Raw genomic sequence first — 15385 nt, 5'->3', positions numbered from 1 at the left:
TAGGATGATGTGTATTCTATTCATGTCAGTGGATCAACATGATCTGTGTAGATCCTGTGGTGGGATATCAGTATTTTTGGGGTTGGTTTAGTGTGCTTTTTGTTTCTTTCTGTCTCTCCTTGTCCAATTATTTCTCAGCCCAACACACGGTCTGTCTAATGGGCTTTGACAGCCAGTCCGGGAGCCTTTCTGACAGCATGTACAGGATATTGTTGGTATGCTACGGGTATGGCCACACACCTGAGTGATTCAGCATAGAGTGTTCTAGGATCTGCCTGTTGTTTTATTTTATGCTAAACACGTTCAGGTCAGTTTTTGAATTTTACAGTAACTATGAATGTTTATTTCATGTACATGTGAGTGTTGTCAAGTTACAATGACTTATTGAACTCTGAGTTTTCTCGAAGATTATTGCGTAATAGTTGGACCAATATTTGTTTTATCTCCTTGGCAGCTGGTAACTATGTGTTGAAATGTGATGTTGTCATTTGGAGGGTAATGGCATTAGCTAAGCAGACTCTACTTCAGACCAATGTGAATAGACTACAATGTGAATTGCAGTAGGATATAATTTGTGACTGAGGGAAATGATGGTGTCTATAGTGCGTTTGGCTCAAAAGCGGACCGATGAATTGCAATCTAACTCAAAAACTAATAAACATATAATACTCAATGAAACGCTGATCATAATCAAAATATCAGACCAACTCTGTGATTTGTTTGCAGACTTTATGTCCTAAAATTAAAAAAGTTGTTTAACAAACTATCATTAAAATATTGACTCAGTTCACTATTTGTTACGAGGGAGGAGTGCAGAGAAACGGACAGCCAGGTGTTAGAGAAGCACGTGCACAAGTGCTGACAAAGTTATTGATTCATTAACCTGTGCTGTGCCGTCTCCATCCTTTCTCACACACCCGGCTGTCCCTTTCTCTGCACTCCTTCTCGTAACAAATAGTGAACTGTGTTGATATTTTAATGATAGTTTGTTAAACAACTTTTTTAATTTTAGGACATAAATTCTGCAAACACCTCTCAGAGTTGGTCTGACGTTTTCATTATGATCAGTGTTTCATTGAGTATTTTATGTTTATAAGTTTTCGAGTTAGATTGCAATTCATCGGTCTGCTTTTGAGCCAAACGGACTATAACTGATATATCCCCTTGCTTGTCAGGTACAAGGAGTTGAGGTTAGCATGTTGAGGGGGGTTCATATGTCATAGATCACAGAAACCACCTTTTAAGTGTTGCAGGGAGATCATTAACATGTCTCACAGTCCCTCTACCATGTTATTACTCGTTCCGCCTAGCTCTAGTTGTAATTCTATGGCGATAATGGTTATGCTGCAGCCCTAATTGACAGATTCAAGCAAGTCTAGACATTCTGCTGGTTCCGGTACGCATCTCCTATCTCGCGTGGGCTGCTTTCCAGGTTAGATGAATGAGGTGTAAGTCCAAGAGATAATGTTGGGTCACTGTGATCGGACAGAGGGTATCAACATACTGTGGCCTAATTTTGTCACATCATTTTTGCAATACGTCATTTAGATTAGCCAGGTTATCAATCTAAGTGGTATATTTACATAACACAAGGTATGTATGTACTAGAATGAGTGTGACTGCTGTTTGGTATGTGTGAAATCATCAGGACCTGTCAGTTTGTGATAGAGCTGGGACACATAATATGTTCAGGTCAGTTGGTTAGAGTTTCAAGTCCTTGTTCTAACCTGGACTAATGGGTTCTCTTCCATTATTCAGCAGGACAGTTATCTCACCTATTTTTCATTATTCTGTGTTAGTTTTCACACTACATAGAGGATATTTTGTTAATGTTGTCAAATAACATGTATATTTCATCTCCTGGTCTGACAAAGTTGATATGTTCATGAGTGGCGCAGAATATTCTATTTATTATATTTTGATTATTGTTTATAAATGATCGAGATATGGAGTAAGTCTGCATATTATTACGCAACCCAACTACAGTCTAGCCCTTGAGTTCCAACTTCCAGGCAAAGTGATATTCTACTCAGTGAAAATACCATTTTTATTTTCACCAATATTTACAGTATTTCACCCTTAAGAATATAATAATGATAGATCATACACTATGGGATCTGAAGGCAGGATCCTTCTGTATGCCTCTCCCTACTAATTCTGCTTCAATAGCTTATATGAGTGTTATGCATCAGTTTTTCGCCACACTCAGCAATATTCCAGCTATATGGTGGTGGTCTGTAAATAATCAAGTCTAGACCAGACAATCCAGTGATCAACAGCATGAGCATCAATCTACGGGATTGGGATACAATGACATGTGTCAATCATCAAGCCTGACCACCCGATCCCGTTGGTCGCCTTTTACGACAAGCATGGGTTACTGAAGACCAATTCTAACCCGGGTAAGGTACTTATACCCGGGTATTCATGGGTAAAGTACTGATGTACATATTACTTTCTGTTATCACATTTGGTATTGTGGTGGAAAGTAAAGGGGTATTAGTGGTTTGTTTCAATAGCATTTGAATCAGGGATCCTAATATTTATACAGTTAACATCATGGTCATTCCAGCATGGGCCAATCCACTTGACTTCCATGCTTCGTTCGGAAAACTGTTAGATGAATCCACAAAATACTGGGTCAGTCTTTACTTAATATGGAAGGCAAGCCTGAGGTGAGGTCTCCAGATCTACATTTACCACTTTGGTAAAACACACGGTATGGGACAGACAAATGTAAAAAACATTCTCAGGACAAGGATTCCAACCTTCAGTCATTGGTTTTGGTGAGCCCGTGGGATTCTTCTCTGTACAGTAAATACTAGGCCACCCATGCCTTTAGAATTAAGAAACATGTGAGAACTTGCAAGTTATAAGCAGTATTTGAGTAACTGAAATCTTATTCAAACAAACAGGGTGATTTCTGCTCTAGTTTCAGTCATGGCTGATGTCTCATCTATTGTTCAATTGATTTTCGTACTTTGATGGAACAGCTTGGTGAATAGTTTTAACCCTGTGAGCTTTCAAGTTTCATTGCAACCCCACAGACAGATACTTTTAGCATTTATTTTCATGAAGCATGAAAGAATCAATTGCGACAAGGACACCAGCTGGGAGTGTCATAGATTTGGTTAGATTGTATTCTCATGAGATATTGAACAGAAACTGATAGTCGTTGACCTTGACTCACATTAGCTGTGGTGACTGTATCACTACATTCATTCTTTGTTCGATATCCGTATTTTATTTGTTTCTATCAACATTTTTAAGCCCTGAATTACGTACAAATCATTAAAAAACAAACATCTGATTTACAAATCACTCACTGAAGCCTTAATCACATACTTCTCTTTATAAATATACTGTTTCACTGAATATGAACTTTGAAAGGAGTTCTGATAAAAATCATGAACAGTTTGTGTTTTCCACCACCATGTCTTTCTAAACCTGTACTTGTGCATGTTTCCATCAGGATTCTGCATCCAAAGTACAAAGTACATATTGGGAGACTTCTCATGCAGGATGATCTGTAGCCCCCTGTAGTGATATGTAGCCTTCATATGTTCATATGTATTCTGTTCATCACTTGTTTGATAGAGCGGTGGGGTAGCCTAGTGGTTAAAGTGTTCGCTCGTCACGCCGATGACCCGGGTTCGATTCCCCACATGGGTACAATGTGTGAAGCCCATTTCTGGTGTCCCCCGCCGTGATATTGCTGGAATATTGCTAAAAGCGGCGTAAAACCATACTCACTCACTCACTCACTTGTTTGATAACAGTGTTAGAACCTATACCGAAATGCTTCTCTCACTGTAATAAAGAAGTTGTTCATGCATATATTGTTATCCTTCCTAAAGCCTTAGGCATTAGATTATTACATGTCATCACCATATGATGAACATTGATGAACTCTGTTGTATAATCAAAATTACAGTTGTTTATTGGTATGTATATTGGAAGTGAACAAATTCAGTAACACTGAAGCCTATGACATAGTGGCCAACATCAGTGTTGAAGTGTCACCACCCAACTGATTATCAAACTGATTAGCATCCATGTTCAGATACATTTTAGATAGACATCACATATTATCAGTAGTGTTTGTATATTGACCATCATCAGTGTGTTATCAGTGTAATCAGTGTTGCACTGTTACCACAACAAGTAGAACATATTTATAGCTGACGTGTTGCATAGAAACTTTGAAGTGACTGTTGATTAACTTCGGAATTAGACAGTGAGTGCCAGAATATCATTTGTATATAGATTAGACAAAGACCTGTGTTTGATTCCCGAAATGGATGTTGGAATTCCTATCGTGATATTCCTCATCATGATTTGCCTAGAATATACCTTAAACAGGTTAACACTGTCTGAGCTCATTTACGCTACCAAATGGGGTAACTTAATGGTTATTTCAAAGACATGGGTTCAATTCCCTTCAGTACAGTGTGTACAGATCATTTCCAGTGCTCCCACTGTGATACTGTTGATACTGAAAAGGGTAATATGATACTCACTCACTCTTAATTACTCTTATTAGCAAGTATGATTTGTGTCATCATGGCACCTGTGAGTGATTGTGTTTTCTAATGATGTTGATGATATGTATACACGTGAAGATGATTGGCTCATGGACATCTCAACTGTTCCCTTCTCTGGACTTGTACCTGCAGAATGTGCAGTGTGCAGCCAGCACTTGGTGAAACAGGCGATGTCTCTTTTGTCACTGATATGTCCCAAGGGATCATAGTGTTTCTGGTTTGGGAGCATGTCTTTCTATGTTTTCAGTGTTCAGTTCAATGTTTCCAGCTATGTTTGTTATGTGCTGATTCTGGAATGGCATTGCAATTGAAAAAAATGACATAAGAATTTTTTCATATCTCGTATCAGCGCTCTTGTCTGAAACAGTTGTACTAGGATGTGACTGTGATACAAAAGTGTGGCGAATTTGTGAATTGTTTAAGAGCAACAGGTGACAAATAGACCAATAACATATCAACAGAAGTTACAACAAGCAGGGATGCCATTTGGCACTAGTATTCTGTTGTGAATCAGTTCTAGACTGACAGTTAATCACAGAAATAAAGTTATCTTATTTAATCAAATATATAAAACAAATATTGTCTAAAAAAAATTCCAAATGCAATCCTTAATTTCTTAGAGCTGAGGCAATCTCTACTTGACAAATCATTCAAGACTTAGTAAGAGTCCTGTTTAATTTATTCTCTTTGGTTTGGAAGACTGACCAAGTTATTTTGTCTAATGTTTATGAAGACTAGTAGAATTTCATGCTTTTGGGGTGTCCTTTTGTATTCTTTAGTACATTTCAGGTTGGTTATGTTCATTCCGAGTTAACATTGCTCCTATGATTCATGCTATGCTTGTAATATGAGATAACTTAATAGACTTGGTGGTCATGCTTGGTGACATGGTTGACAGCATGTCATCATTCCCTGGTGGTATGTATTATTTACTCGGCTCTGTAATATAGCTGGAATATTGCTGAGTGTGGCATGAAATGACAAACAAAGATCAGGTTAAGATACATCCCTGACAAGCTGACTTCCAGTCAACTTGAAAATATGAGTTCAGACATATTCACATTATTTACTCCATATAGAAGTGTGTGGACATATACCACCATCATGGGACAGACATGTAATATTCCTGGCTCTTACTGATGAACAATTTGATACAGGCACTCAATTATGTTATATGTGACCCTTATATTTGAGAACATTCATATATCTGTTGCAGATTATAATCTCTACCTGGGAGTGAGAGACTGTCTTAAATCTACTGCTTGAAATACTACAACTTGCCAGTACATTAGGTAAGCTTTGTATGTTGTTCGGATGGGATATTTGATTCCAGTGTGCTTTGATGATGGTCATTCAGATACTGCATCCAAGATTTGATGGATGTGCTTGAGAAATTTTTCATATTGATCAGTGTAGATTGCGGCTGCTTGATTCCAGTGTGCTGGTTTTTGATGATGGTCATTCAGATACTGCATCCAAGATTTACAACAACTGGTACATTAAACTGGTTCAATGGTGTAGTGTGTGAGTGAGTATGGTTTTACACTGCTTTCAGCAATATTATGGTACGGGATAACAGAAATGTCCTTCAAACCGAGTATCCTTGTGTGGAATTGAAACCCAAGCATTTGGCATGATGAAGGAACACTTTTAAATCTTGGGCTGTTCAATGAAAATATACTGATTTTGAGATCACTGAATTGTCATCATTGACTCTTGAGAACTAGGAGAAAGTCAGTTTCACACCACCTTGGTGAATACATGATTCTCCTACCCTGTACTCTGTGCATTTGTGGTTGTCTATAGTTGTACAGGGAACAGCTGGAAATACTGCCCTGCTGTTAAAAGATCCTGTTACTTGAGTATTGTCAACTGTGGATATTAAAAAGTTCCAAATACCATCATTACGACCAGTACTGTAATCTTCAACTCAAACCCCCTTCCCCACACTCTCTCCCTTCTCTCTCTCACCCTTCCTTCTCCCTCCCTCCCTCTTTCTCTTTCTCTCTCTCTCTCTCTCTCTCTCTCTCTCTCTCTCTCTCTCTCTCTCTCTCTCTCTCTCTCTCTCTCTCTCTCTCTCTCTCTCTCTCTCTCCACACACACACACACTCACACCTTCAAAAAATAAAATAAAATAGATAATAAGAAGAAGAAAATAAAAAATTGTTTCTGGTTACCACACCTAGAATGATAAAGAGAACATGTTTTAAAGATAATGTTTTTAACTTCAATTTACCCAATTAACATGAAAGCATTTCCTGGAGAGCAGGTAGCATATCTTCTCTATGTTACACATTCTGACTTCCTTCTCCACCTGCCTGACTCCACCTTGACACTTGTCTGTGACCCATGTCTCAGTCAGTGAAGGGGGCTGCCCAGATGCCACACATACAGACATACCTTCCTCCAAAGGTCAGAAATATCATGCTAATTAACGTTGGACCTTCATAAGCATGTCCTGTCCAGTGTTTCATGTCAAACCTTTTGATGTTCAATATTCTTATTACAATATGAAACTAGTATTAAAGGGCTCAATTTAGCTATATAAAACAAGTGCGAGTTGTTTTTGAAAAATGCAAACTGGTATTCCTGCAAGCAAAGAATTTCAAATTTGTGTCTAGTAACCTTTACTTGATCAAACAATACTGAATTTCAAACACAATCAGTTTCTCTCATTTCTATTTACCATACCGCGTCAATAATCCCTTTGTTATGTGTGACTTATTTAAATTTTTCTTGACATCAGATTGTGGGTACATTAATCTTACTGTACTGTACTGTACTGTACTGTACCATAGCATAGCATCAATCTATCACTGAAAAAGACATATGTATTATGTTATGAAATTTGGGTTATTCAACTAATGATAATCTATATGCATTATACCACTCATGACATTGTGATATGAATACTTTATCAGTTAGTAATGAATGCATAATGATCATGAAACTGTCAACTAGAGATCTGAGATATTGTGTATTTTGATAGATTAATAGGACCAGTGTGCAACTTTGTTTCATCTAATGCAATAAGGTTTTCATGTCAACATGCACTGGATGCAAGATGTATTAATCCAAATATGTTAGGGGGCATTCTCAGCCAGGGGCTTTGAGATTTGTTCCTGTGTAATATTTGAGTCTAGGCACCACCTATATCTTTAACTTATAACATTTAAATTTGACAAGGATTCTTTTACTTTCATGCTTAATTGCAAATTCTGAATGTATGAGTGAAAACATGCTTGTTTTCGAGCAGATACTTATGCAGATGTTGAAAAAATAACAGAACATCAGACGATGGACTAATTCATATGCAGATATTGATTGCAGTTATTTCCCAACCCTCATTCAGTAATGTCATCATGAATATATTCTGGATGGTAAGGTTTAGAGATTGTTTGTTTTGTTTCTATTTGTTGTTCAAAATTGGGTCATTTCAACAGCAGATAACTTGTGCAAACACTTGTGTCGTTACGCAGTTAAGAAGTGGTTGCAGTAATTAAAGAGATACATAACAGAATCACATGACTCCAATCAGAAATTGCATATAAAAAATTGACAAGCTGTCAGTTTTTAAAGAACGAATAAACTTTGTCTTTTTGTACACTTTTAACCATTACATATGAAAGACTTGTGGTTAATCTTCAGCGGAACACCAAATTCATTCTTAAAAAAACTTGTAGATTATTAATACCAAGCGATTACAATTGCCAAAAAGCCAGCTGCTTCACTCTCGCCCGCCAACGAAACCACAGAGAGGTTACGTAACTCTGTCGCCAGAGCACTGCAGCGAACCAGAAGTGACATTATGTGAGGAATGATTTTCAGTCAGTTGTATATAAAGTCTGTAATAAGCTCATTATTTCGCTGATTTCTCGATGTTTTCATCGAGAGAAAGAAATCAAAACTACTTACCAGTTGTAGTAAAATATGTATATAATTGATGACCAAAAGGACTTTGCATGACACAACTTGTAACATAACGATTTCTTCCTCGGAAGCGAGGTTGAGGTCGAAGTGACAATAATATTGTAAGTAGTATTATATTGACACCCACCTCGCTTCCAAGAGAGAAATTGTTATGTCATAAGCTATGTCATGCAAAATCCTATTGGCCATCAATCAAATACATATTTCACTACCAGTACAAAGTAGTTTTGATTTTGTAGCTCGATGTAAACAAACCTAAATTGCATTAATTCTCAGACTGTCGGATGTTCGCGACAGGACGCCGCCATTTTTAAAAAATCGTACGCCACGGGCAAAAGTCTGTTCAAGAATAAATGAGATTATGGTTTGTTTTCATCAAGTCAGAAAATCAAAACTACTTTCTACTCGTAGTTAAATATGTATTTAAATCATGACCAAAAGGATTTTGCATGACAGAACTTGTAACATAATGATTTTTTTCCACGGAAGCAAGGTGGGGGTAGAAGTGACAATATTGTGGGATAAATTTCTTGCTACATTCACATGGTTAACGTCCACTCACCACTATGTAGATACTAGTCGATCGTGATGAGCGACGCTGATCATCGTTTTAACTTTCACTAGTGTTTGGCTCGAACAAATAAGGCCTAGCAATTGTTTCTTCATTGAAGATTGAATGGAAAGATTGTCGCTGTCTGAATTACTTCCGGACATGTCAGAGTCTGCTTTGTACCAAAATGCCAACCCACTGAATTAACCATATTGAAATCACTTGACATGAATGGTTTAACACCCGAGTAAATTAGGGAACAAAAGCCAGATCTGGCCAACAGGTAATTGTTATGACAACAAGCAATTTTGACAGAATCGTCTATGAAAACAAGTTGTAACTCGGAAGCTAGGCAAAGCAGGTGACAAGATTAAATGACAGTAGATTGTGAAAACATAAAGCTTTCATTTTTCACAACAGTTGTCACGATTTCAGGTTTAGACAAACCTGTAATCAAGATAATTTAACCCCGGAAATGTACATGAATTCTAGGGATAGGGTGGTCAGGCTTGCTGACTTTGTTGACACATGTCATCCGTTCCCAATTGTGTAGATCGATGTTCATGCTGTTGATCACGGGATTGTCTGGTCCAGACTCAATTATTTACAGACCGCTGCCATATGGCTGGAATATTGCTGAGTGCAGCGTAAAACTAAACTCACTCACTCACTCTTTATCTTTGTTTCATGTAGTTACTAAGACAATCACCAACTCCCATTTTGATCACCTCCTCATCTCAAGCAGCCTGTAATGATCATGCAGACATACCCCATGTCAGCTCAAGTAGACTTGAAGGTTCATAGGGTCCCTTCTTACCATACCATGTGTCATCTGTTATTTCCAAAACTTACTGAGAGATAGATAATGATCAAGGATTGCTTTTAGCAATGTTAAAAAGGCTTAGGTCTTCCTTATTGTTTGCTTATTTTATAACTATTAGGCCAAGATTCATGAGAAGTATTTCTGTGTTTAACCATCAAAATCTTGTCAGATTAGGTCTGAATAATCTAAATTAATAATGTTGTTTCAAGTTCAAGATGATGATTATCACCCTTTTCTAATTTTCATGCTGTTGAAGAATGTGGTATTTTAGTACACAGACAGCTCTAACATGCATGTAATGTGTGCAGGGTTCAAAATAGCTACCAGCCCTCCAGCCAAATACCAGCAAATTTAGAAATTGGACAAGTAATATTTCCGTAACCTAGCTCGACTGTCCAGTTCAAAATTCAGTAGTAGATATTTTATTCCTAAAGATCTTGAAGTCAGTTAAGTAGTCATTAATATCAAAGTCTGTTTGTCTTTCTTTCTCTTCCCTTAAGAAACATAATGTTTTGTTTGTTTGATGGGGGAAACCATATGAAGTTGTAAAGTATGTTTGTGCTGTGTGCTGATAATGACTGGTACACATGTACATACGCTAAAGGCACAGTTGAAGAATGAAGACAATTTTTATGGATACACAACTTCTTTTATTCTGTGAAAAGTGACATTTCTACATATAGGTCCGTCTCCTATTCTCGCGGGTTTCCTATTCTCGTGGTAAACACGTTTTCTGCCGAAATCGCCGATGCGCAACACTTAGCGGTTGTTTACATCACCGACTGGTAACTAGGAAGTGGCCTAAGTCTGTGAGTGAACAAAATCTGCAGTGTCACGAATATTGGGGAGTTTATACCAACTTGGACATATCGTTACTTTTTCCTGCCCTTTCCGGCAGGATTGCTCTTACATACACTCAATAACGTTAATTCCTGGTAATACCGCGAGAATGGGAGAAGCCTCGTTTCGTCAATGGCGGATGGCATTGTTTATCACCGGGGCTCATGAGTGGTAATTCACCTGATGGATCTAGCAGCTGATAGATGTAGATGTTAGAGGAGAAGGCCCTTCATTTAAAAACAACAAGCATGAATACGATAAGAATTGTTTGTATTATTTTTTCAGCCGATATCCGTAAGTACCGCGAGAATAGGAAACGCCTTCCTACATTGTAATGTCGTCAAGCAGGAAGTTGTATATCCACAAAAATTGTCATCATTCTTCATCACCTCAACTTCTAAAATGCCCATCAAACAAGAAATAGCACAGTTGTATTCAATTTACTACAAAGAGATTTCCAATTAAAAGCTGTACTATAGACTGAATAGATATTGGCTGAGCATTTAGTTGAACATAGACAGGTAGTTTGGAAATATAATGAGCTGAAATTATAATTGTGGTAAGTGTGGATGAGCATGAGTTTTGATATGAAACTGGAGTACAGGCCGGATCAAGTAATTACTTGATCAGTAAATTAACCAGATGTCACTGAAATTATCTTTCATTATCCTCATGAGATTGGTCACAAACAATCCATCTGTCGACATCCCTCGTCAGTGTTGCAGTATGTGACACTAGCTACCAGTAGTTGAGATCTAGTTAGACCATTTGCAGTATGTGACACTAGCCACCAGTTGCTGAGGTATAGTTAGACCATTTGCAGTATGTGACACTAGCTACCAGTAGCTGAGATGTAGTTAGACCATGATACAGTATGTGACACTAGCTACCAATTGCTGATATATAGTTAGACCATTTGCAGTATGTGACACTAGCTACCAGTAACTGAGATCTAGTTAGACTATTTGCAGTATGTGACATTAGCTATGAGCTATCTGAGATAGTTAGACCATTTGCAGTATGTGACACTAGCTACCAGTGTACTGAGGTATGTGACACTAGCTACTAGTACCAGTGCAGTATGTGAGCTACCTGTATGAGATCTAGTTAGACCATTTGCAGTATGTGACACTAGCTACCAGTGGCTGAGATATAGTTAGACCATGATACAGTATGTGACACTAGCTACCAGTGGCTGAGATAGTTAGACCATGATACAGTATGTGACACTAGCTACCAGTAGCTGAGATATAGTTAGACCATGATACAGTATGTGACACTAGCTACCAGTAGCTGAGATATAGTTAGTGTGCAGGGTCTAAAATAGCTACCAGCCCTCCAGCCAAATACCAGCAAATTTAGAAATTGGGCAAGTAATATTTCCGTAATCCTAGCCTCGACTGTCCAGTTGAAAATTCAGTAGTAGATATTTTATTCCTAAAGATCTTGAAGTCAGTTAAGTAGTCATTAATATCAAAGTCTGTTTGTCTTTCTTTCTCCCTTAAAGAAACATAATGTTTTGTTTGTTTGATGGGGAAACCATATGAAGTTGTAAAGTATGTTTGTGCTGTGTGCTGATAATGACTGGTACACATGTACATACGCTAAAGGCACAGTTGAAGAATGAAGATAATTTTTATGGATACACAACTTCTTTTATTCTGTGAAAGGTGACATTTCATATATAGGTCCGCCTCCTATTCCTCGCTGGTTTCTATTCTCGTGGTAAACACGTTTTCTGCCGAAATCGCCGATTTATGACACTTAGCGGTTGTTTACATCAACGACTGGTAACTAGGAAGTGGCCCAAGTCTGTGAGTGAACAAAAATCTGCAGTGTCACGAATATTGGGAGTTTATACCAACTTGGATATTATCATTACTTTTTTCCCTTCCCTCCGCAGGATTGCTTTTACATACACTCAATAACGCTAATTCCTGGTAATACTGCGAGAATGGGAGAAGCCTTGTTTCATCAATGGCGGATGGCATTGTTTATCACCGGCTCAGGAGTGGTAATTCACCTGATGGATCTAGCAGCCTGATAGATCTAGATGTTAGAGGAGAAGGCCCTTCATTTAAAAACAACAAGCATGAATACGATAAGAATTGTTTGTGTTATTTTTTCAGCCGATATCCGTAAGTACCGCGAGAATAGGAAACGTCTTCCTACATTGTAATGTCGTCAAGCAGGAAGTTGTATATCCACTAAAATTGTCATCATTCTTCATCACCTCAACTTCTAAAATGCCCATCAAACAAGAAATAGCACAGTTGTATTCAATTTACTACAAAGAGATTTCCAATTAAAAAGCTGTACTATAGACTGAATAGATATTGGCTGAGCATTTAGCTGAACATAGACAGGTAGTTTGGAAATATAATGAGTTGAAATTATAATTGTGTAAGTGTGGATGAGCATGAGTTTCGATATGAAACTGGAGTACAGGTCGGATCAAGTAATTACTTGATCAGTAAATTAACCAGATGTCACTGAAATTATCTTCATTATCCTCATGAGATTGGTCACAAACAATCCATCTGTCGACATCCCTCGTCAGTGTTGCAGTATGTGACACTAGCTACCAGTAGCTGAGATCTAGTTAGACCATGATACAGTATGTGACACTAGCTACCAGTAGCTGAGATATAGTTAGACCATGATACAGTATGTGACACTAGCTACCAGTAGCTGAGATATAGTTAGACCATGATACAGTATGTGACACTAGCTACCAGTAGCTGAGATCTAGTTAGACCATGATACAGTATGTGACACTAGCTACCAGTAGCTGAGATATAGTTAGACCATGATACAGTATGTGACACTAGCTACCAGTAGCTGAGATATAGTTAGACCATGATACAGTATGTGACACTAGCTACAGTAGCTGAGATATAGTTGACCAGGTATGTGACACTAGACCATGAGCTGCAGTATGATAGACCATTTGCAGTATGTGACACTAGCTACCAGTTGCTGAGATATAGTTAGACCATGATACAGTATGTGACACAGCTAGCTGCTGAGGATATAGTTAGACCAGTATTGCTGAGATGAGATATAGTTAGACCATGATACAGTATGTGACACTAGCTACCAGTGGCTGATATATAGTTAGACCATGATACAGAGACACTAGCTACCAGTAGCTGAGATATAGTTAGACCATGATACAGTATGTGACACTAGCTACCAGTTAGCTGATGATATAGTTAGTGGCTGAGATATAGTTAGACCATGATACAGTGACACTAGCTACCAGTGGCTGAGATATAGTTAGACCATGATACAGTATGTGACACTAGCTACAAGTTGCTGAGATATAGTTAGACCATGATACAGTATGTGACACTAGCTACCAGTAGCTGAGATATAGTTAGACCATGTTGCAGTGTCTGGGATTACAACATAGCATTAATAATAATATTTAAGTGTCTGGGATCCCCATTTTGTAGTCCAAGACCCTGAAAATCTACCAGTAGCTGAGATATCGTTAGACCATGTTGCAGTGATGCTATCTACCAGTAGCTTCCAAACAAGCTTGCTTTTTATTGACTTGCAAACTGAAATGTTGAACATTCAAACATTGCCAGGGCAGAAAGCATTTAGAAATTTAGAAATCTTTACAGCTTTTGTCACCAGAGCCTCAACAGAATTTTGCTACTTGAAAAATGTTATGTAAGCGAAACAAGTTCAACATCAGCTGAAAACAGGTTGGGCATCTTCACAGCTAACTTTCACACAGAGATCTTACTGTAATCTGCTGTCTTCACAAAATTCCTGTATTGCATAAATCTTTTTATTGTATTATGTAACCTGTACCAACATATAAGTTATGTGACATGTCTCCCAAGTCTTGATGAATAGGTGAATTGGAGAGGGTGTTGACAACTCCAACGATACAGTACTTCTTGTAAGTTGGGTCAATACACAGCAGTGAGCTGTTTGGGTTTATGCATTTCAAGGTGTTCGGTCGATGTACATAGTGCTTGAAGTTCCAAGTGTTGTCATATTTCCACATATTGTGTGATCTGTTCAAAATAGGTTGAATTGTACTCTCATGTGGGAAGGCCTGTTGAGTAAGGCATGTTGCTGCTTGGTACTATGCTTCTCATATGTGGCAGCTGAGGTTTTCACATGCAATAAGTTCTTACTGTGAATACTATTCATTTGACAATTTGTCACATTCAGTGTGGACATTTGGAATCTGCCTTCATGCTTTAATGTAGTATCTATTTCAGGGAAATAACAAGATGGAACAGTAAGAATGAAGTTCTGTGTACAGAAACAAACCCAGACCCTTTAAGTAAATGCAGTTTGACTTAGACAGGTTTCCATTGAATAGTGAGTTTGCAAGGATGACTAACTTGGCTACCCTCCATAAATGTTTGTTTGCTGTGAATATCCGCTAAAACATTGCTGATGCAGCTTTAGGAAGCAAGCAATTCTTTCACAAACCACACCAGCAGAAAATTCTAATTTGAAACCTATCCATTTTACTATACACTTTTCATTTCAAATGAAATTTACAGTGACATTGAAACAAGATTGAAACCTTCTAATTGAAGAGGGGCAGTGGAGTAGCCTAATGGTTAAAGCGTTGGCTCGTCACGCCAAAAACCCGGGTTCGAATCCCCACATGGGCACAATGTGTGAAGCCCATTTCTGGTGTCCCCCGCCGTGATGTTGCTGGAA

At 38.0% G+C, this 15385-nt stretch overlaps 1 protein-coding gene across 1 annotated transcript in view; it reads left to right on the top strand.

Annotated features, from left to right (window-relative positions):
• LOC124289638 (ceramide glucosyltransferase-like) overlaps positions 1 to 15385 on the top strand; it is a 67735-nt gene that overhangs the window by 24052 nt on the left and 28298 nt on the right. Inside the window, 1 exon segment of the mRNA XM_046726247.1 lies at positions 5761 to 5836. The gene's annotated coding sequence lies outside the window, so the exon portion shown is untranslated.

Source organism: Haliotis rubra, unplaced genomic scaffold, assembly GCF_003918875.1.
Source record: "Haliotis rubra isolate DU_JTF1 unplaced genomic scaffold, ASM391887v1 Scf112, whole genome shotgun sequence".
Lineage (NCBI taxonomy): Eukaryota > Metazoa > Mollusca > Gastropoda > Lepetellida > Haliotidae > Haliotis > Haliotis rubra.
This window is presented reverse-complemented; position numbering and strand designations above follow the sequence as displayed.